This window comes from Rhododendron vialii, chromosome 6a (assembly GCF_030253575.1).
Source record: "Rhododendron vialii isolate Sample 1 chromosome 6a, ASM3025357v1".
NCBI lineage: Eukaryota > Viridiplantae > Streptophyta > Magnoliopsida > Ericales > Ericaceae > Rhododendron > Rhododendron vialii.
Window position 1 is genome coordinate 16574717 of NC_080562.1, and position 24692 is coordinate 16599408.

The 24692-nt window shown below is 39.6% G+C and overlaps 1 long non-coding RNA gene across 1 annotated transcript; it reads right to left on the minus strand.

Moving 5' to 3' along the window:
* Positions 1–1154: 1154 nt before the first annotated feature.
* LOC131329302 (uncharacterized) lies at positions 1155–8034 on the minus strand. Its single transcript, XR_009200711.1, has 4 exons — positions 7900–8034; positions 1734–1979; positions 1563–1635; positions 1155–1444 (listed from the first exon to the last, which is right to left on the minus strand). It is a non-coding gene; the product is annotated as an uncharacterized LOC131329302 (long non-coding RNA).
* Between the last annotated feature and the right edge of the window lie 16658 nt (positions 8035–24692).

The window sequence follows — 24692 nt, forward strand, 5'->3', positions numbered from 1 at the left end:
CGCAACAGATTTTTTCCAGATTCGTAGGGTCTGATTGCAGGGCTATTACGACCTAATAAACATTGGAATTAGAAAATCTGTTCTTTACAAAAGTTGTAGATAATTGAATTTCGAATCCAACCCAATTTGAATAACTTCAATTGGAGGTTGGATGAGGAAGATATGGCCAAAATACTGAAGGCTGTGCAATTTATGCGGGAATATGTCAAATCCGAATTTTCTTGTCTAAGCACGGTTGGATTTTGGTTTCCTTGATTGATTCAAAGTATCTAAGTCTTCCACACAAGTATAGTTGAAGGATTTCAAGTTTGGAAGGACTCCTTATTGCTTAAGGATTTCAAGTTTGGAAGGATTCCTTGTTGCTCGAGGATTGCATCTTTGACCATAATAGCTGGATTTTTTTATCTTGTGTTTCCTTATTATTTGTATTTTCATATTGTTTGCATATGTGATAGTTTACCATATTGAGACAACATGGTAATATATGACCTTTGACCTAGATCACGTTTTTTGCAAACTCGAAAATTTGATAACCCTCATAAATTTTTAAATAACTAAGTGGGAGAGGGAATTTATTTTGGATAAATCTCATGGTCTCCATTCCTAGTCTATAGATAATATAACTAATTTTTTGTGTTGTTTTCAGAACCTTCCTCCCTATCAGACAAAATTAATTGTGGAATCATCGGTACAAATTTCCTAAAGGGATAGCTCTAAGATAATTGTTGTGTGGGTCACTTCTCCATCTGAGGTGGTTCATAACGAAATAATAGGTCTAAAAGCTAGGTAATGGTATACACTTAGTAGGGATGAAATCGGTTCAGTTCGGTCGGTTTTTTTTCAATTTTACCACCGAACCAAATCATTCGGTTTTCCATTTTTTCAAACCGACACCGACAGATTCGGTTCAAAAACCGCTCGGTTCGGTTTGGTTATTTTTGGTTCGGTTCAGTCAGTTTTAGTCGGTTTTCAATCAATGGGCCACACTGTTTTTTCAACCCAATAAGCCTAAACACATGATTCAAATTCCATTTTTCCACCCTGTTTTTTCCAGCCCAATAATGCAATTAAATAAGCCCAAGTTACAACTTTAGCCCATAATCACACATTCAACCATTATAGCCCATTCAAAAATATCACCCAAAGGCCAAGATGATTCTAAAATAAAATACATAAACTGAAAACACATCTCAGTAGTCAATACTCACTATTCTTAAACCCACTGTTCTTAAAACATATCAACTACGTAAAAAACATACCCACTGTTCTTAAATTGACATCTCAGTACTCAAATATTTTGCTTGGGGTTTACCTATTGATTACAATTACACATACCAACAAAAGTTCCCACAAAAAACAAGAGCCACCAACAAAACAAGAGCTACCAAGTCCTCTATGGAACCCAACAGCAACAGTTGCAGCATCAGCAGTCTAGCAGCACCACCTGTAAATTGAAAGTTGAAACAAGTCATACTTAGGGGGAAAAAGGGCTAATTTCCAATAACAAAACTATAGTTAGGAAAAAAAACAAGTCATATTCAGGAAAAATGAAATTCACATACCACAGTTACCACTTCTTATTTCTACCTTTCTAGAGTCACTCATCAGTGATGCAAGAACCCATTTCCGTAAGCTCTATAAGATTCAGAGTGAGAGAAGTTAGCATAGGGAAAAGTAGATAATAAAACATACATGTAAAAAAATAAGAGAAACATCAATACGCTAAATTTTACCTTCATCCAATTTCTCCAGTTCATCTAATTGATCCCGAATATTAATTCGAACAGGAGAACGCAACCAATTCTGAGTACAAACTAGAGCCTCAACTGTCTTGGGTGCTAGATTACTTCGGAAGGGATCGAGGATGCGTCCTCCCGTGCTAAAAGCAGATTCAGAGGCAACCGTGGACACCGAATGGATAGAACATCACGTGCAACCTGAGAAAGGATCTTGAACCTCTCGGAATTAGCTTTCCACCACTGCAAGACATCAAATTCTTTATTGTCGTTTTCACACCCCTCCATCCAGTACTTCTCCAACTCAGACTTGCTTGCCATATCATTTTCCTCCTCCAAATACGTTCTGAATTGAGACATCATTTTTTCGCGCTCATCCAAATTACCTTTACCCAAATCTAATCCCCTTGATGAGCTCTCTGCAGTTTGAGTTTGGCGATTTTTACTTGAGTCCCGATTCTCATACCATGCATATAGTCATGTCATTTCATTCTTTAACTTGTCTACCATATCCTCAGCGGGCTTCTTACCATAATCAAGTATAAAATGCATTTCTATATACTTGAGTTTGTAGCGTGGATCAAGAACATTGGCAATCAACAACAAGCAATTGATCTTATCTAATTTCCCCCAATACCTATCAAACTTGGTACGCATGCCGTTTGCCAATAATTTCAACTGTTCCTCCCCATCCACACACAATGACATGATTGCTTTTCGTATCAACATCATTTCCTAAAAAAAACCATTGCATGTGACATACTTAGAACCTGAAAACTTCAGAGTTGCATCATAAAACAATTTGAGAAACTTTACATACAATGAAGCATTCTGCCAATCATCACTAGTTGGCGGTCCTAGTGTTTCCTTTCTCGATTTTGCTTTCCTTCTCCCTTTCACTCTCCCTTTCCCTTTCCTATTTTCCTGAACCACTGCATCCTGAATCACCGCATCATTAACCGGTACCACATCATCACTAATCACATCTTCAGTTTCATCATCATCACCAATCTCATCTTCTCTAATACTCAAATGGAATAATTGTGGTTCGTCATCTTCCAATCTCTCAAAAGTCGTTTGAAATTTTAAAGCTCTATCTAGCATGAAATAGGTGTAGTTCCATCGGGTGGGCACGTCTAAAAAGGTTAAGATTGAGATACAATCCCTTCTTTCTCAACAAGAGATTTGAACTTTGCCATTCTAGATGGAGATGACCTTACATACCTCACGATGTTTCTCACCCTTGCTATAAACGCCTCTATCTCTTTCACACCCTCACAAACAATTAGATTCAATATATGTGCACAACACCTCACATGCAAGAACTCATGTTCCAATATGGTAGTCTTCCTAGTTTTAGTCTTCCTCTTTAAGAATTCAATTATACCATTATTAGAATGAGCATTATCCACCGTAATAGTAAGAAACTTATCAATTCCCCATTCCAACAAACATTGTTCTATCACTTTTCCAAGAGTTTCACCTTTGTGATCAGGAACAACGCGAAAATTCAGAATTTTTTTGTGAAGTTTCCACTCACGATCAATGTAATGCGCAGTGAGACACGTATAGTTCAAATTTTGCAACGATGTCCATGTGTCCGTGGTTAGGCAAACTCGTTGACCCTTAAGTGCATTCTTCAATGATTTTTTCTCTCTAATATGGACTTTGAAACATTCCTTTGCCATTGTAATCCTACCTGGGATATTTCCCCAATTTGGTTGCACCACATGCATAAAACGCCTAAACCCCTCACCGTCTACAAATTTAAAGGGCAACTTGTAACGCCCCGAATTTTGGGTACGTTAAAAAGACATTTTATTGAAAACCTCAAAACAGAGTCTGGCTCTTATTACAACAAATACTATCACAATAGTTCAATATTTACACAAATGAAAGGGGTTCTAAGGTCCCTAACTACAGCTGCTCCTTCTTCTCCATCCTAGCCAGCTCCTCAGCTCCAAAAGCCTCCACGGTGAACTGCTTACCCTGATCATCTACAAAATCTGACACATTATACCGGCGTCGCCACCCATATAATATGTCAGGGTCACCAAAAGGCAACACCGTGAGCTACAAAGCTCAGCAGAGTAATCCCATACCCGCTAACCCATACTTATAAACCAAGCTATAAAACAACATCAATTTCCACATGATAAGTATATACACAGTTAATCAATGACACATCCACATTCATTAATCAACTATCGTTGGTGTCCAAGAGTTTCGTGTTTCTCCTACGCGACTCATCGTAGACCGTGTCAACATTTTCATTTACAAAATAATCTTTCAAAAACCATTTGTTTAACACAAAACATTTGCATTGGCTCCGTACCGCGGATAACCAAGCTACACACCCAACCTCGGTTCCGCCGTTCCGGACTCCCGAGTATCCTCACAATGGTTCCGCCGTCCCGGGTTCCCATTGGCACACACACACCCAACCTCGGTTCCGCCGTTCCGGTCTCCCGAGTATCCTTACAATGGTTCCGCCGTCCCGGGTTCCCATTGGCACACAAAAATATTTGCATTGGCTCCGTACCGCGAATAACCAAGCTATACCTCACCATGGTTCCGCCGCTCCGGATTCCCATGGGAACGCACACAACCTCACAATGGTTCCGTTTTTCCCGGATTTCCATTGGAACACACACAAAAACACACACCACACAATGGGCTACCATGTCCGGCCAGATTGCGGTTTTCAAAAGATATCACCCTTTTCAAAAATCATTTTTAACACACCCAACCTCGGTTCCGCCGTTCCGGACTCCCGAGTATCCTCACAATGGTTCCGCCGTCCCGGGGTTCCCATTGGCACACAAAAATATTTGCATTGGCTTCGTACCACGGATAACCAAGCTACACACCCAACCTCGGTTCCGCCGTTCCGGACTCCCGAGTATCCTCACAATGGTTCCGCCGTCCCGGTCTCCCATTGGCACACACACACACACATAATGCCACCTAAAACTGGTCATTATGTAGTTTCAAAAATATTTTCTTCCTCGAAAAATATTTCCTTTAATCACACCCTAGATGTCATGTTTCTACTTTCTCGATTCTCGTGTCTCGTTTACATGTAAAGACTCCGCGGTGGGACTTTTCACATACGATATCATTCATTACACTATTCAATCTAACAAGATCATACATTTCAAACTACTTGACATGCTTGAATCACTCAATAACAACATCATGCATTTCATACACTTTCAATAAAAGATAACATTATCTACTTTAGATGACATGATTAAGTTTCTTCCTAACGAACTTATATTTGGTTACAAGACTATATTTTGGAAAATCGGTAAGGATAACTACTTGGGATGGAAGTTAAGGATATCCTACTTTCTATCATACGGTTCTATACGTAGAGTTAGTGGACGAGGGACTCTACATATACGTAGGGAAGTGAGTAGAGGTATTCTACCTTACTTCTTGGCGGTAGTCGGCTACGGAAGGTACGTCGGTGGTCGGGCGGAGTAACTTCCTACGGTATGCTTCCGGTAGCTTCGAAAGAGAAAGGTTTCTCTTGAAACTTCTACTTGACTACACTACTACTACTTTATGGATCGAAGGGTGGTCGAGTGGCGGCTTAGGTTGAGTTTCTTGAAGAACTCAAGAACAACTCAAGAACAAAGAAAGAACTAACAAGAACAAAGAAAGAACAAGATTTTTCTAGAGAGAGAAGTTGCTAGGTGAAGGTGTGAGTTGAATGAGAAGCATGGGGTGCTATTTATAGGCAAAAATCTTGGGCTCTCCCTCCCTCTCATGGCCGGCCCCCCCTTTCTCTCTCTACCTCAAATTTTGACACATGGCATGCACTTATGGAAGATCAAAGGCTAAACCCTAGGTTTGCATGGCTAGGTTAGGCTAAATGGTAGGCTTGCATGGCTAGATTGTACCAAGGATGGGATTTATGGGAGATTTGTTGGAAGATTTGGAGACAATGGGTACAAGATTTTGTGCTAAACAAATATAGAAGTACAATGGAGTTTAATGGAGGACTAGTTTCTTAGCTAGGAAGGAAGATTCACCAAGGATTTGAAAAGATGAGAAAGATCAAGGAAGTACAACAAAAATCTCTCCCTCTCTCTCTCCTATCTCTCTCTCTCGGCCCATCTCTCTCTCTCTCTCTCGGCCCTCTCTCTCCTCTCTCTCTCTCTCTCGGGTCTCTCTCCCTCTCTCTCTCTCTCTCCTTAGTACTACATATATATATATATGCATATAAACAAGAAAGAATAAATACAAAGTACCAAGTACAAGATTTTCCAAATCAAAATCCTATTAAAGAAATACAATTAGGCACATGTTGATTTAAATAAATAAACTAGTGTACTAATGTACTCTAGGAAGATCAACTCCCCAATAATTAAATCCAATTGGGTACAAAACCCCAATACAAAATAATAAAAAGGTACTTAGGAGAATAATAGGCTTTAAAGGCTACAAGTACTTACATAATAAAATATGGGTACTTCATCACTTGGGTTTTTAAGAAAAAAGACTAGTTTAATGGACCCATGTACTTGTTGAAAGAATAAACCCTTTACCCAATGGATAATAAACCCCCTAGCATTTATTGTCCAATGGATAATAGCTACTAGGAAACTTTTATAGTAAAATAATCAAAAAGTACTTTAAAGAATTTTTATAAAAGTCTATAATAGTATTTTGTTCAAATCTTTCATTAAACCCTTTTAATATAAAGAATTGGGTTTCTATTATCCAATGGATAATAGTTCCCCTAACTTTTATTGTCCAATGGACAAAGAATAAAACCAAATTAATAAAAAGAAATAAATAAGTAATTTCTAGGGTTGAAAAAGGTTGACTAGTCAAATCAACTTTATTGGAAGGTTTCCTAGTCACATCGGTACTTTATTTGGTCAAAAGACTCTATTATCCAAGGGTCACTAACTTCCCTAACGGTTATTACCCAATGGATAATAGTTTCCCTTGCGGTTAATAACCAAAGGATAAAAGGAGTACAAGTACCTTTCATTTTAAAATATGATTTTTGAAAGACTACATGTACTTTCATAATAAAAAATTTATTATCCAATGGACAAAAATTACCCTTGTGGTTATTATCCAATGGATAATGGAGGGGTGGGAGAATCCCCAATACACAATGCATATAAGTACTAGCACATGTTTTTATAAACCATTAAAATATTATATCTTGTATTTTACCAAAATATTTAAATGGGGGGCCTATTGTCCAAAGGACAAAGATTACCCTAACCATTATGGACCAATGGGTAAAGACAAAGGTTCCAGAGTTTCAAAAGGTCCAAAAGGTTCATCTAGTAACTAGGTGAGTTGGTTGCTCGGTTCCTCCAAGTAGTCGGTTGGAAATTAACTAAATTGGTCACGTAGGGTTTCTAGTCGAGACCAAAATCTAACTACGACGAAAATTAACAAGAAAACATATAGCCACATAAAAGAAAATAAGTAATTCAATAAAATTCAAATATTTAACGAAATTTTTACTGACCAAAATTCAGGGTCGTTACATAACTCATCTATTATTATCATTTCGGCCAAAGCATTTTTGCATGCATCCACATTAAAACTCATAGCAACAAGATTACCGACTCCATCTGTTCCCAATTTAGGTTCAAAACCTAAAGTTTTTTGCTTCTTATCCATCATTCTAAAAGGATACTTTTTATAGCCCCCTCTAAATGAGTTTTCATTGGAGTTGTCCCATTTCATTGTAGTTGTCACATTAGCCTTTGAATGACATGCATAACTCGTAATTACATATAGCCCTAGGTTTTAATGGATAGTAGTATTCCTAACGAAATGATCCCAAACATAAGACCTCAGCCTACTCTCCTTTTTCAAATCATTATCATCAGTAGGATCAACATCAATAGGATTATCATCAGTTACATCAGTGACCATATCATTACCAGTAGATCAGTATTCAAAGTGGTATGTCGTCTACCTCGTTTTGTAGCAGGTTTTCGAGTAGTCGAGTCGCCAGTCTGTCCAGTGACTCCAGTCTGTTTATCAAGATCAGAGGGTCCATCCATCTTCACAGAAATTGGTACACGTTAGAAATTTTCGATACAAATAGTCAAATACTTGATTTGCATACAAAACATGGGAGATGGCAAATAAACCTATTGGAGAGTGTGAATTGACAAACCTTTTCGAGTATTTTGAATTTCGAACTTGCTATCTTCAATCAGTTCTTCGTATAAGAGAATAGAAATAGACAAACAGAGTTTGCGTCTGTGTGATCTGTTCTTCTTCATGCACAAGAGAGAGAGAGGGAGAGAAAGAGAGAGAGAGAGAGAGAAAGAGAGAGATTTTAGGGTTTCATGTTTCAACGTGGGGTGGGTACTGCTGGTATACTGAGGTCGGCGATGGGAAAAAATGAAGAGGAGTGGATTTTAGGGTTTGTTGTTAGGTAATATATATAGGAGAGATCAACGGCTAGGATTAAAAGTATGCCAGCCTTTAATATTTTTAGTTCGGTTTGGTTTTGTTCGGTTTGTATTTATATAAAATCGAACCGAACCGACTTTAAAAAATTACAAAAAATAAAAACCGAACCGACTTAAAACAAAAACCGATCGAATTAAGTAAAATTCGGTCGGTTCGTTCGGTTTTTCGGTTAAAATTTTCATCCCTAACGCTTAGCTGTAAATAATAATATACTCTCTATCTGAGTCACTGCTATTATTTATAGGACCGAATGAATATTGGCTATTTAATTTTGCTTGGCATGGTCTAATGTCTAGATAGTAAAATTAAAAGGTTGTGCCTATCTACACGAATGATGAAGAGTAGACGACCTTCCCATCGAGGCATGCTCTTCACGGTGTGTAGGGTTGCCAATATTTTTCTTTTAACATGTGGTTCAGGGTACCAATATTAAAATGAAATTCAAGTTTTTATTGCCCTTCATAATTGTTGTTATGTGATTCTCAGATTCAAAAATGGGCTCTTTCAACCCACTTGTCATTATTCTCAAAGAAAATCAACTTACTGGATCGAATTATATTGACTGAAAAAGGAACTTGGATATTGTGTTAACTGCTGAGGGGCACAAATTTGTATTGTCTAAGGAGTGCCTTCCTAGACCTGATGAGAATGCCACATAACAGGAAGCAAAACTTTATAAAAATTGGTAAGTATCTCCCATGTTGAAGGGACCCCAATTAGAGATCATGTTCTAAAGATGATAGCTCTTCTTAATGAACTAGAGATCCTTAGAGCTGAAATTGATGGGGAAACCCAGATCGATTTCGTTCTTAACTCACTGCAGTCTGAGAGTTTTAAGTAATTTCCCCTAAGCTATTATATAAACAAAAATGCATTTTTCTTTGGCAAAACTGCTTAAGGAACTCCAAGCAACTAAGGGTCTTTTAGTTGTGAAGAAACCACCATCAGTGTTAGTGGCAGAGAAGGTTTCTACTTTTAAGCTGAAAGGCAAGAAGAAGCAGAACAAGTCTTAGAAAAAAGGATGTGGAGGCAGCTCATGCGCCTCAAGGTAGAGTGAAAAAGCCTACGGGCAAGTGTTTTCACTGCAAGCAGAAAGAACACTGGAAGTAGGAATGTCCATTCTATCTCAATAAAGCGAACAATCGGGATAAATCTTTTTCACTGGTTGTTGAATCACGTTTAGTGGTGTTATCTACCAGTGCCTAGTGTGTAGATACGGGAGCCGCTAATCATGTTTGCAATTTGTTGCATGGGTTCCAGGAAACCAGAAGACTCAGTGATGGATAAATTTATCTACATATGAGAAATGCTACGATAGTGGTAGCAGTTGCAGTAGGAAATGTCATTTTAAATTTTAGTAGTAATAGGAGTTTAATTTTGAGAGATTCTCTTTATGTTCCTTCTATTAAAAGAAACTTGGTTTCAGTTTCTAAGTTGATTAAAGATGGATATTTGGTTTATTTTAGTAACTTTGTGGTTATTAAGTTAAATAAACGTTTTATCTATTCTGATTCATTGGTGGATAATCTCTACTTTATTAATCATATATTTCGTACAGTGCAACTGCATGAATTGAATAACACTAATAATATGTCATGTAAGAGAAATGAGCCTTCTAAATTAAACCAAACGTATCTTTGGCACTTATGCCTTGGTCATATTAATCTGAATAGGATTTCTAGACTGGTCAGGGATGGACCTTTAGGTTCATTGGAAATTGAGGAACTTCTAGTCTGTGAATCCTATTTAGAAGGTAAGATGACCAAGATATTTATTTATCAGTAAAAGGTTATAGAGTCAAAAAGCCATTGAAATTGGTTGATTTTGATTTGTGTGGACCCATGAATGTCCAAGCAAGAGGTGGTTTTGAGTATTTCATCACTTTGATTGATAATTACTCAATGTTTGGATACATTTATTTGATGCACCGTAAATCCGAATGCTTTGAGAAATTCAAAGAGTATAGAGCGGAAACGGAGCAGCGTCTGGGTAAATGTCTCAAGACACTGCGATCTGATCGTGGTGGCGAATACCTCTTGGGAGAGTTTAGGGACAACTTGTCAGCTGAAGGGATTACATCCCAGTTGTCAGCTACAGGTATGCCACAATAAAATAATGTAACAGATAGAAGGAATAGGACTTTTATGGATATGGTCAGATCATTGATGAGTTATTCAGATTTAGCAATTTCATTTTGGGGACATGCATTAGAAACAACAACGTACATTCTTAACTTGGTACCATCTAAGTCAGTACCATCTACACCCACAAAACTGTGGACTGGGTGCAAACCTAGTTTGCAACATGTTTGGGTTTGGGGTAGACCAGCACATGTGCTGAATGGGAATGCAGATAAATTGGAATCGAGGACATAAGTTTGCTTGTTTGTGGGATACCCTAGATGAACGAAAGGTGGACTGTTTTATAATCCTACGGATAAGAAGGTCATTGTTAGCCCTAATGCCCGGTTCATATGAGAGGACTATGTAATAGAACACAAGCCTAGAAGTAAGATTGTTCTAAAGAAATTGAGAGGAGAGAGACCGATAAAGACTTCTTCAACACCAATAGTACAGGAGGTTACACTGCAAGAAAGAGTTGTTGATACACCGGTACCTCATCGTAATGGGAGGGTTGTTATCCCACCCAATCGGTATATGTTCTTGGAAGAATCTTATGATATGATCCCTGAAGAACAACAAGATGAACCCTGCAACTACAATGAGGAACTAGAAGGTAAAGATGCGGAACTTTGGCAAAAGGCTATGAAATCTGCATCCATATAATGGAACTGGATGGATTCATAGCAAAGGGTCAAGAGCACATGTTGTGCAAGCTTAAAGAGTCTATTCATGGACCCAAGCAAGCATCTAGATCTTGGAGCATCCGTTTTGATCAAGCAATCAAGTTTTTTTGGTTTTGATCAATGTCCGAATGAGTCATGTGTGTGTACAAGAAGCGCAACAGAAAAGTAGTGGTGTTCCTAGTACTATATGTAGATGATATTCTGCTAATTGAAAATGATGTGGGAATGTTGTCTTCGGTAAAGGTGGGACTATCTAGCCAGTTCGATATGAAAGACTTGGGAGAAGCCGGTCACATCTTTGGGATTAAGTTTATGTGAGATCGCAAGTATAGGATGTTGGGCTTATCATAAGCTACTTATATCGTTGAGATCCTTACTCGTTTTAGCATGCAGGATTCCAAGAAAGGGTTCCTCTCTTTTTAGACATGGAATCAACCTATCCAAGGATCAGTGTCGTAAGACACCTGAGGAGATGGAAAAGATGAAGGCAGTTCCATATACCTTGGCAGTAGGAAGCCTCATGTATGCTATGATGTGTACTATATCTGATATTTGCTTTGTCGTTAGCATAGTTAGTAGATTTCAGTCTAATCTAGGGCAAGAGCATTGGACTGTAGTGAAACATATACTCAAGTATCTGAAAAGAACTAGAGATCATATGTTAATGTTCCAATCAGAGAGTCTGGTACCTTATGGGTACACAAACTCGAACTTTATGTCAAACAAGGATTCCAGAAAGTATACCTCCGCATGTCTGTTTACCTTAGGAGGTGGAGCCGTAAGTTGGGGGAGTATCAAGCAATCATGCATTGATTGATTCCACCATGGAGGCCAAGTATGTGGTAGCTTCTTAAGCAATTAAAGAGGTTGTTTGGCTTAGAAACTTCTTGATGGATCTAGAAGTGATTCCTTTAGTGCAATTAACTATTACATCTATTGTGACAATAGTGGTAGAATTGCTAACTCTAAGGAGCCATTGACTCATAAGAAGGAAAACACGTCGAGTGTAAGTATCACCTGATTCGATAGATCGTTCAGCGAGGTGATGTAGTTGTATCCAAGATCGTATCAGTAAACAACCTAGCAGATCCTTTTACGTACAGCTTACAAGCTAAGACTTTTGATAGTCACGTAGAGGGAATATGAGTGAGATGCGTGGCAACATGACTTTGAGTCTGAGTGGGAGTTTGTTAGAAGGTTATGTAAAAGTTATGATTTTATATGATGGATCAATATTGTTATGTATTAATTAGTTTTATCCCCTTTTTATGAGAATCTTTTATGGGCAATATTTTGCATAATATTATTGTATGTCGTGCATGTGTGTCTTATTTTTCAAAGTAGATGATCCATTGTGTAGAGTTTAGCTTACACACAGAAGATCAGATCATCAGTTCTTGAGAAATATAAGATATGGTTCACAGTCTTAGATGGAAACTGGACACACCACCGCTAGGACTATAGTACAATATTTAGTAGGTCTGTCTTGACTATAGGGAACGATCTTGTTTTAACTTATTGTGCTAGTACACTTTATGTGTATTGAACGGGACCGCATTGAGGTAATTGTCTTTATACTAACTTTATAAGACAATTGGAACCTCATGGTTATTATGAATGCTTATGCTCTTAATCCAAAAAAAATTATTAGAGGTGTATATTTAATGTTGCTGACTTTGATTCATTAAAGAATGGGATCTTTATACGGTTAATAGTCTCGGTAAGTTGGGTAGCAACATTATGTATATGACAACTATTAATTATTGATGGAATCCACGTCCCAGTAGGGATTGATGATACCCCTTGAGTAAGCTTATAAGTTTCGATTATGTCAAACCCTGCAGGTAGATATTTGTATCCGACATATCGAATAAGTTAAGCGGATAGTCTCAAGTTAAGATGTCTATTAAGTGGGAGATTGTTAGTAATTTATTTTAATCAACGGGTATCTATAATCTTAACGTGGGGAGATTAATAAGCATTTAATATCATGGAGCTAGTAATATAATTGAGATAAGGACGAAAGTGCAATTATAATTCTATAGTGTGGTGAATTATAATGGGCGCGACTATTCGCAGCTTTTATTTTCTCCCATAACCCATTACATTTCGGTAAATGGTTGTCGAAAATCATACATAACATTTCGGTAAATAGCTATTGAAAACAAGATTATATTTCGGTAACTACATGTCGAAAATATGTTCAACTTTTGGTAAACAACTGCCGAACATACATTTTCGGTAAATAGCTGTTGAAAAAAATATTATATTTCGGTAATTGGATGCTGAAAATATATCTCAATTTCGGTAACTAACTGTCGAGTATAATTGGAAATTTTTAACGGGCTATGGGAGAAAATAAAGGGCTGCGAATAGCAGCGCCCATTATAATTAATGAAATAAGAAATAGAATCCTGGTCGGATTAGGTTTTCTTATTTACACTGGGAGCCCAGACTTATTACTCTTTAGGTCCTTATCGTAGCCTTATGTATACACGTTATGATCTGTTTGCTCATACAACAATATTCGTGGCCAACAGCAAGGTGTGCTCATATAGCAAGGTGTGCTGTAACAAGTTCAACCAGCGTTCGTGACGCAGCAACGTTTGGTCATACACTTGATACAGCAAGGTGTGTTGTAACAAGTTCAACTAGCGTTCATGACGTAGGAGTTGTGGTAAAACCCTAATTCCGCCTTGTAGGATTTTGCGGTTTTTGTTGTCTAATCTGTACGCATTATTACTGGATTCTGGGAATCATTTCCCAACAATATGATGATATAAACTACATAAGTTTATTATGATATAATATATAAAAAATTTCATTGCCGACTAATTTTTTGGTCACCAATTGTTCGTTTTCGGCGACCAAATAACCTTTGGTAGTTGGTCTGTTGTTTTCGTACCAAAAATATAACAAGTTCAACTACCATTCGTGACACAGCAAGGTTTGCTCATACACTTGTAACAGCAAGGTGTGCTGTAACAAGTTCAAGCAGCATTCATGACGCATGAGTTGTGGTAAAACCCTAATTCCGCCTTGTGGCATTTTGCGGTTTTTGTTGTCTAATCTGTATGCATTTTTACTGGGTTCTGGGAATCGTTTCCCAACAATATGATGATATAAATTACATAAGTTTATTATGATATAATATATAAAAAATTTCATTGCCGACTAATTTTTTGGTCGTCAATTGTTCGTTTTCGGCGACCAAATAACCTTTGGTAGCTGGTCTGTCGTTTTCGTACTAAAAATATAATTTACAACCAAGGAATTAACTAGTATTCCGAAGAACAGTGGTTAAGTCCAGGATCGTCCGCAAGGTGTAAAAAGCTGAGTTGCAGTAGTTTCAATTAATTTCTAATTTAATTCGGAAAGTAAAGAGAAGTTGGATTTTGATTTGGATTTGATTAAACTAAAATTAAACTAGAAAGCGATTAAAAGATTTGAAACAAATGAGAGAAATGACTAGGGTTTCTGATTCAGTCTCCCCTTGTAACATAATTATTTCAAAACCTAGGGTTCACATTCAACAGTCAACCAGACCATCGTAAGGTAGCAATTCCTATCAACAATTCCCAAAAAGATAATCAAGATTCGTACTCCATATAGGCTATCTCAACACGGCATGGATCGTCTCACTGGATTTAACCAACGGCACAACACGTCTTATGTCGTATAGTCTACCTCAAAGCCTATCCTGAAATAAATGAAACCATTGTATGACAGTGCTTGAAACCATGGATACAAATACATTCGAATATTGGAAAAATATAAAACTTCATAAAAAGTTATGAATCGATCAAGTCATACAATCAAGTTGAATATAAAACCCTAGAAATCAAACAACTACGCTACTTGGAGAGACCTCCTCGTTACCCTAGCCGAGTAGATTAGTCGTGCATGGAGGAAAGGATCATCATGCAAAGATAAAATTCCATTGTGTTGAAAAATGTATGCATTATAATTTGTTGAAAAATTATATGTATCTCTATTAATTATTTTGATGATTAATTCAATGATATTTTTATTCGGCAAATACAAAATTATCGAAAAGTCCTTTCACGGACTAAATATTTTCATGACCTTGAAAAATAGCATAAAGTCTCGGATTCAATGATTAATAGTCACATAGACTTATTGAGCTCAATACGTGCTTTAACGGATTTATTTAGATGAATTTTTGAGCTACAGGTTGACGAATCGGCTAACAGGCCGATTGTTAGACCAGAGGAGTGTGTCTACCGGAGGGCACCGGACGACCGCCCGAAGCAAATTTCGTCCAGTTGTGCAGATCTAGATCTAAATCCAACGGCTCAAATTAAACTCCAACGACAGGATTTGAAGTACAACGGCTAGAGAGCAGAACCAGGGGCATAAAGCACTTGAATTGATTATTGATTCATTACAACAAAAGCTCTTACACTTTCCAAGCAAAAAGACAATTGCTCTTTTCTCTCCCAGATCCAAGAACAGTACACTCATTCTCTTACACTGTCATATTTATTGTTATGAGAAAACTTTATTGTTGTTGTGAGCTTTCATCTTCTCATCATTCTTCACAACTTGTAACCCTAAGTGAGTGATTGAGAGAGATCACTTGTAAACCTTAGAAGACCACAATCTGGCAGATTTTGGGTGTTTGTTTTTGAGAGATTTTCGGAGAAAACTCTTGCGGTTGTGCTAGCTCCTCGGGAAAGCTAGAGGCATTTGGTTTTTGTAAGCACCCGCAAGACTTACAAATTGTAATCTTTTAAAGATTAGTGGAACCTTCAAGTAATTGCTTGAAGAGAAGTGGAATAGGGTCGGACCGTGGACAAATCCGGACCGAACCACTATAAACGGGTTCTATCTCTCTATCTCTCATTCTATATTTGATTGCATACTTATTATTTACATATACTGTTAGAGATAATTTTTATAGGTGATTTTTACTAGCAATCCTATTCCTCCCCCCCCCCCCTCCCTTTCTAGGTTGCATAATTTGGGTAACATATTGGAACTTCTGTCGCAGCCATAGTGCTCTCTGTTTCTACGTTCGAGAAGTTCCCCGATGCCGCTACTCCTCTTCTCTGTTTATGCGTGAGAAGAAAAGTAATCTCAGAAAATGAAACCCTTGCTGCCTTTCTATAACCCCTTTTCAGCTGTGTGAACCTTTGTTATGTATAGCTCTCCTCTGGCCCACTAATAATTTCCATCCAATATTACCAAGGCCTCACGTAATCTTTCTTCTTGATGCAAAGTCAAACTCCAATTTCCAGCCAATTAAAGATTGGGCCACAATGGATTTTGACTAGGATAATATTAGGAAAGCCCATCAATTGCCACGGGCTGGCATATTTATCATATTTTTCTCGATTTAGCTTCAAGTGTTATCCAACGGCTCTGCGGATCCTGAAATAAAGAAAACGAGTGTCAAACTCCAAATAATATAATAAACGAACATAACAAGAGTAAATTAGAGGGTGAAAATGGGCACATTTATGCACCTATCAGTAGTCGAATGGTAGCTTTCGCCGACTAAAACATTTGTCGCCTAATGTTCTCTTTGCCGACTAATAATTTAGTCATCAATTGTTTGTTTTCGGCAACCAAATAACCTTTGGTAGCCAAATAATAGCGTTTCACCGACAAAGTATGGTTTAGTCGCCAAAGGGCCCCACAATCGGCGACAAAAAAGAATTTAGTCACCAAATGTCTACCATTGGCAACGAAAAATATTTTGTTGCCAAAATTGTCAATCGGCGACAAAATGTGATTAGTCGCCGAAAGTTGGTTGCCAAATGTGTTTTTTCTTGTAGTGCGCCTTGCAGGTCAAGGCGTGAAGATGTTTGCAGATCACACTTTTCGTGATGCAATTTTGATTAGATTTTGCTTTTGTGTGTGAGGGTTGTTGATTGAAGTTGTTTGCTGAAGTCTATGTTATGTTTCTCGTATATGATTTGGATTCTAGGAGATTATTTGGAAAGATTTTATGTGTTGGGTCTTTTGGTGTGAGTTTTGTCAATTTAGGTTCTTCGGCAAAGTTTTCATGGTGTTTTGCTTGATTGATTTTGATTTGAAGAGATTAGTCATGAGGTTTCAATGTGTTTGGTTTTAGCATGAGAATTTTCTCGGTTTTGTGTCCTTTGATTGAGCTTTGGTGGTGTTTTGTTTGTATGATTTCGTCCTCGAACAATGATTTTGAGTGCTTATATTTGTGTAATCGTTGCTTTAGATATGTTTAAAGTGATTCTTCCTACATCGCTGGGGTTATCATGGTGTGGGTCTAGAGTTGTACAGATCAAATTACTTGGTTGCGTTTTGTGTACAGTGCTAGAGAATTTTCGGTCGATTGGTTAGTACAATCTGCGTGATGTTTTTCTATAGAGAGAATAATATAGGTGTGGACTTGCTTAGCTGTTGTTGTTTTCTGCTAGTAAAAAAAATCTTCATGATTTTTAAGGTTTTAGGGGTGGAGTATGCAAAGATAGAATCTACATTTTGTTTGCTTTTTTATTTTGCCTCTTCGTCCCTTATTTTAAAGTTTGTTATGCTATAGATTTATTGTTTGTTAGTTTTCTAATTCATAGGGATAATTTGAGCCTTCTAACTATTTATTTTTGTAAAATGGTATTATTGTTTCAGCTGATCATTTTTTTTTAAAATAATTTTGTAGTATTAGAAGCTGAAAGATAAGAAAATCACTTGTTGCAAGTATGTTGTTGGTTTCTAATTTAAATGGTGTTCTGCATTGCTATGGTGATTGAGTCCCCATTTGTTCCGTGACTATTGAGAGGCACCCGATTTACAAACATGGTATTTGAAGGTTTTATTATATCCTTATTGTTAGAGATCAAAAATTTGTTATATCCTATTGGGGAGAAAATGATAAAATTATTTTCAAAGCATATAACAGATTCATGCGTAACTATGTTGATCAATTGGGGCTAGGTGGTGATTTTAGATCGCATTTATAGGCATAACAACGATTTGAGGCAAGAAGGCAACCCCTGAACGCTAGGTCCAACCCAATGTAGGGAGTTATTCCTAAATAGGCATGACTAGTGGCCGAACACTTGGTACAAAGAAGCATGTGGTAGACAAAGCAGGTAATACTGCCTATAATTGGGCAGTGATCGGCATAGTGGTCCAGTGGCATGTGGAGTCACTGGACCGGGTTATCTGTTCGGCGGTAAGAACCAAAAGACATGAGAAGTCAACGGTCCAAAGGGACTGTTTGGCAATAAGGTGGCCGAACAGGGAAAGAACTATAGAGAAAGCAGCCTCAAATGCTAAAACGGGAGGAACACTCTAGAAAGATCCAGAACAGTGGGACCCCGCAAGGAATAAGATCCCGAGAATGTAGGATCTAGGAAAGATACCCAATGGGAATGGGATCTTCGGCCAGTCATGGATAGGAGTCCTAAAAGGACTAACGTAATGAACTGATAAGGGAACGAGAATCCTAGATATCCTGGGTTTCCTATACGAGATAGGAATCCTAAGTCAACAGGAATTCTTGGGCAGCAAGCATACACAAATCTATAAATATGAGGTAAACCTAGAGGCAAAAGGTATGCAATACGTGGCATTCATACTGTTTTCCTATTGATAATTAGGGTTTTTCTGCTAGTACGCGATACTAACTTAGGCATCGGAGGGCCTTTGCCACGAGAAGCAAAGGTGCGCTCACCCCTTGTCTATTTTGTAGATTAGGGTTCCAACGACGAACTAGGGTTCCGGTGAAGAGGTATGAGTAGTCGTTGCCAATCAGTACTGTTCTAAGCACCAATTATTTTCATCCCCCTACAATTGGCGCCGTCTGTGGGAATCGATAGAGTTCTCTTGAAAATACGACCATGGTGAAAGAAAATCCAACAACACCGCTCGATCCAACGAATCTGCTAGATGGAGGAGGGATCAAATCTCCACCGGAGGCTCCGAGTAAGCCCGAAGGCGGACATAGGAGGACCACGAGTAGGGGCCACCACTTTACAGATCATAACAACTCCAGGAGTAAGGAGGGAAGGACAGCCTCAAGGTCCACGAGAAGGAGTAATTCCCACCGAAGGGAAGAATCGGTTGCACACTCAAAAAGTGTGCACTACAGCGAAGATGTCCTCGATAAAAAGAGGCAGGAAATCGAGGAGTATGCTCGTTTGATCAAGAAACGAGAGCGCAAGATCCAGGAGTTAGAGAGGATCCGAGAACACCCGGAGGACTCTAGACTTTCACGGAGAAATTCTAGGGGAGACGAGTATGCTATGGTGAAATACAGAAAGGCCCCTTCACGAGGAAGAAGGAGCAGAAGCAGAAGTCCCACCCCAAGGCGACATAGAGCTTCTCCATGAGAAGGGAGGAGCAGGAGTAAGAGCCAAACACCGGAACGGCGAAGGGCTTCTTCAAGAAGAAGGAGGAGCAGGGGCCGAAGTTCTACCCCTAAGGATGAAGGGACCAGAAAACATCATAGGGACAGGTACAAGAGACCAGATTCTGATTGGAAAAAAACTAGACCCAACAAGTCAAAGGGACAAGAAGATCAAACCATGACTGCACGAGAAGCAGCACAAAAGGCACTCAGGAATATTGCATCCTCTCCCTTTGCAAAAAAGTTACAAGAGGCTAGGTTGCCGAGCAGAGTGAAACACGGAACGTTCATCCTCTACGAGACAAATGCTGATCCCGTGGCACATATACAGCACTACCAGCAGGCAATGTTTATGCATGACGGGGATGATGCGATTATGTGCAAGATGTTCACACCGAGTTTGGGGAAGGTAGCTTTGTCTTGGTTCCATAAGTTGGGTCCACGCTCCGTCTGAACATAGGTGCAGTTGGCCGAAGAATTCACTGCTCAGTTCTTGACGAGCAGAAGAGCTCCAAAGACTTTTGAGAGCCTTTCCTTTATGAAACAAGGAGAGGATGAGCCGATCAGGAACTATGCGAAGAAGTACCGGGAGACTTTCAATGAGACTGAAGGTTGCAGTGAGGAGTACGCAATAGCCTCGTTCAAGACCGGATTGCCTATTCGGGGGAAGCTGCGTAAATCTTTGAACATGAGTCCAGTAGGAACACTAGCAAAGTTAATGGAACGGATAAAGCAGCACGCCAGGAATGAGGATGACATGCTCCGGGAAGACGGTAAGGTGGTTGCCAAGCAAGTCAAGGGGCCTACGAAGAAAGCAGATAAGCCAAAGCCCAAAACCTACCGAGAGAGGAAAGACTATGGGCAGGCTAAAAAAGAGCCATACAAGGATAAACAAGCTCCTAATTCCAAATCTTTCTTTTCTATTACCACGATTTGGAAAGAGCCCATTGTAGGGGGTTCTTCCCGTACAAGCTTGAACACGTGGTACAAAGGACCATGGTATAAGTACAATAGAGACAGTCGCCGTGCAAGACGATGGTCGGTAATATGGACCAATGACATGAGAAGCCATTGGTCCACAAAGACTGTACAGAGTCAAGATCCAGTAAAACATGAGAAGTTATTGGACCAGGAGATTGTTAAAGGAGCAGTAACACACGGAGTTACTGGTCCAAGTATTCTATTCGGCGATATGGACCAGTGATATGTGAAGCCATTGGTCCAAGTGATTGACAGGGACCAGTGACATGTGAAGTCCTTGGTCTAGGTAGTCTGTTCGGCAATGATGCCTAACAGGTGCGCTGGTAGGCGGCCCCATGTGAAGGTGCTTGGTAATAATGCCTAACAGGTGCGCTGGTAGGCAGAGGGTGTTCGGTAATGATGCCTAACAGGTGTGCTGGTAGGCGGCACCATGTGAAGGTGTTAGGTGATATTGCCTAACAGGTGTGCTGGTAAGCGGCACCATGTGAAAGTGCTAGGTGATAATGCCTAACAGGTGCGCTGGTAGGCGGCACCATGTGAAGGTGCTAGGCGATAATGCCTAACAGGTGCGCTGGTAGGCGGCCCCATGTAAAGCTGCTTGGTAATAATGCCTAACAGGTGCGCTGGTAGGCAGAGGGTGTTCGGCAATGATGCCTAACAGGTGTGCTGGTAGGCGGCACCATGTGAAGGTGCTAGGTGATAATGCCTAACAGGTGCGCTGGTAGGCGGCCCCATGTGAAGGTGTTCGGCAATGATGCCTAACAGGTGTGCTGGTAGGCAAAGGGTGCTAGGACATGATGCCGAACAGGTGCGCAACACCTGAGGTTGCTAGGCAGTGACACTGAATAGTGTCGGCTGCACCACATAAAGGTGCTCGTTGGTATGGCCGAACACATGATATTGTTCAATGAGTTAGCCTAACACGTGGTACAGGTGCACCGTAGTAATTGTACACCGCTGATGTACATTGGACCAACTTTATCTGGATCGCTGTTCCAGAAGGTTCTAGAAAGGAAATCCTACGTGATAGGCAAGTGTCCCATAAATAAAGGGATTATAATTGAGTTACCATATGGGAGGGAATTCCATATGGGCCAGGGTTCCTAATGATGTTGGAATCTTAGGCAGAAAAGGAGACTTGGAGGACAAGTAAGTCTACATCTATAAATAAGAAGTAACACCCACGAAGCGAGGTACGCAATACTTTGCATTATTCGATATTTCCTACTGATAATTAGGGTTTCTCTGCTAGTACGTGATACTAACTTAAGCATCGGAGGGCCTTTGCCACGAGAGGCAAAGGTGCACTCACCCCTTGTCTGTTTTGTAGATTAGGGTTCAGACGACGAACTAGGGTTCCAGCAAGAAGGCATGCACATTGATCTCAAGAGATGTTGAAAGAATAATAAGCGGATTTTTTCCCCTTACAATTGGCGCCGTCTGTGGGAAACAAAGTAATTCTCTGAGATCAACGATGTTTTCTAGAAGCGTAAAGACTCCACGAATGGAGGATGATCCAAGAGGGAAAAGGAGAGGACATATTTTTCTAGTGCTCCGAAGAAAGCACTGAGTAGGGCTATGAGCAAGTCCTTCAGTATTGTATGCTCCTAGGATTGTGGGAGCACATCAAGATGCTGAGATGGAAGTCAAAGCAGTCCAAATTGCCAAGGTGATTGCGAAGAGCGATCTGAACTTGTTAGTCAGCCACAAAGGCGTATTAGAATTTGCTAGGCGATTGCGCAGAGCAATCCCAATTTGCTAGACAATCGCGAAGAGCAACCTGTACCTGTTAGGCGTCCGCATAAAGCAGTTTGAATCTACTAGGTGATCACGGAGAGCAGTTCAAATCTGCCAGGCAATCGTAAGGAGCAGTCTGAATCTGCTCCACATCAGCGCAACGCAGTTTGAATCTGCTAGGCAACAACGCAGTCTGAACCTGTTAGGTAATCTTAAAGAACAGTCTGAATCTGCTCGGCATCAGCGTAGTGCAGTTTGAATCTGCTAGGCAACAACGCAGTCTGAACCTGCTAGGCAATCTTAAGGAGCAGTCTGAATCTGTTAGGCAATCTTAAGGAACAGTCTGAATCTGCTCGGCATCAGCACAGTGCAGTTTGAATCTGCTAGGCAACAACGCAGTATGAACCTGCTAGGCAATCTTAAGGAGCAGTCTGAATCTGCTCGGCATCAGCACAGCGCAGTTTGAATCTGCTAGGTGATCGCGCAGAGCAGTTCAAATCTGCAAGGCAATCATAAGGAGCAGTTTGAATTTGCTCGGCATCACCGCAGTGCAGTTTGAATATGCTAGGCAACAGCTCAGTCTGAATCTGCTAGGCAGTCTTAAGGAGCAGTCTGAATCTGCTCGGCATCAGCGCAGTGCAGTTTGAATCTGCTAGGCAACAACGCAGTCTAAACCTGCTAGGCAATCTTAAGGAGCAGTCTGAATCTGTTCGGCATCAACACAGCGCAGTTTGAATCTGCTAGGTGATCGTGCAGAGCAGTTCAAATCTGCAAGGCAATCATAAGGAGCAGTTTGAATCTGCTCGGCATCAGCGCAGTGCAGTTTGAATCTGCTAGGCAACAGCTCAGTCTGAATCTGCTAGTTAGTCTTAAGGAGCAGTCTGAATCTGCTCGACATTAGTGCAGCGCAGTTTGAATCTGCTAGGCAACAACGCAGTCTGAACTTGCTAGGCAATCTTAAAGGGCAGTCTGAATCTCCTCGGCATCAGCACAGCGCAGTTCGAATCTGCTAGGTGATCGTGCAGAGCACTTCAAATTTGCCAGGCAATCGTAAGGAGCAGTTTGAATCTGCTCGGCATCAACACAGTGATGTCTGAATATCTGTTAATCGATTGGGTGGAACTGTCTAAATCTGCTATGCAACTGCATGGAGTTGTCTAAGTTTTTTAGGCAATCGAGTAGAGCAGTACACATTCGTTAGGTGCTCTCGAAGGCCTATCTGAATTTGTTAGATGATTAGGAAAATCGGTCTAAGTTTGTTAGGCGATCACAATGTTCTCGAGACTGCGAAGGGTCTCAAAGAAAGAATGTGATATTGAAGAAATTGCTTGGTGTATGAAAAACGAGAACAAGAAATTAAAGACTTATAGAGATGCCTACGAAAGGTGGAGAATTCAGGTAGTGCTTGAATAGGCGACGAACCGAAGATCCGAGCCCTTTACGAACAGAAACATAGAAAGTGTATAGTTGCTGCACAACGTTGCGCTCGTAATAAACCCACGAGGGAGGAATTACGATGTAAGAAGGAATCCACTGAGCAAGATCAAGAGGAGTGAAAATTATATTTTTACAGTCCAGGATTCAGGAGCATGAATTATGATATACTCTCCTAAGGGTCTGATGCTAGAGCTGGTTGTTCAGATAAAAGCTCAGTGCTTTGAATAAATACGAAGCCTTGTTTGTCAGGCTACGAAGTGCCCAAAGTACTGAAGGCTGAGAAACATAAGAAGTTTTCACATGAGATCCCATGAATGGGAAGCTTGGTCTGAACTGGGAGAGACCATACAAGGTTACAGAGATAGCTGAGATTGAAGCTTATCGCCTCAAAGTCTCGGATGGGAATCCAATGCCAATGCCATGGAATATACAGATAAGTAGTGGAATTACTTATTGTAATTTATATTTTAGCTATGAGTTGCTATAGGAGAATTATGAATAGAATTCCGTAGAAACTATTGCTTATTGTGATTTATTAGCTACGAGTTGCTATAGGGGAATTATGATCAGAATTCCATAGAAAGTATTTAGCTACGGGTGGCTTTGTGACACAATTATGAAAATTTTATTTGTGTTTGGTCCTAGCGCGAATAAGCTAAGTATGGACCCAAAGTCACTTAATTTGCCTCCATACTGGGGAGCAAGGAGAGTGTGCATCCAAAAATGAAATTTGAAAACTTGTTGTTTTTCAAGTTTAAGTACGAATATGACTTAAGAAAGATACAAATGAGTACGAAAAAACTCAAAACTTGGATAAGTATGAATATACTTAAGCCATGGCAATGAATGATGCCTAAATCCGATCGAGCACGATCATACTTCGAATTTGGCTAAGTATGAATAAACTTAGGCCATGGCAATGAATGATGTCTAAATCTGATTGAGTACGATCAAACTCAGAAATTGGCTAAGTATGAATAAACTTGGGCCATGGCAATGAATAATGCCGAAATTTGATTGAGTACGATTAAACTCAGAATTTGGTTAAGTGTAAATAAACTTAAGCCATGGCAATGAATAATGCCGAAATTCGATTGAGTACAATCAAACTCAGAAATTGGCTAAGTATGAATAAACTTGGGCTATGGCAATGAATAATGCCGAAATTTGATTGAGTACG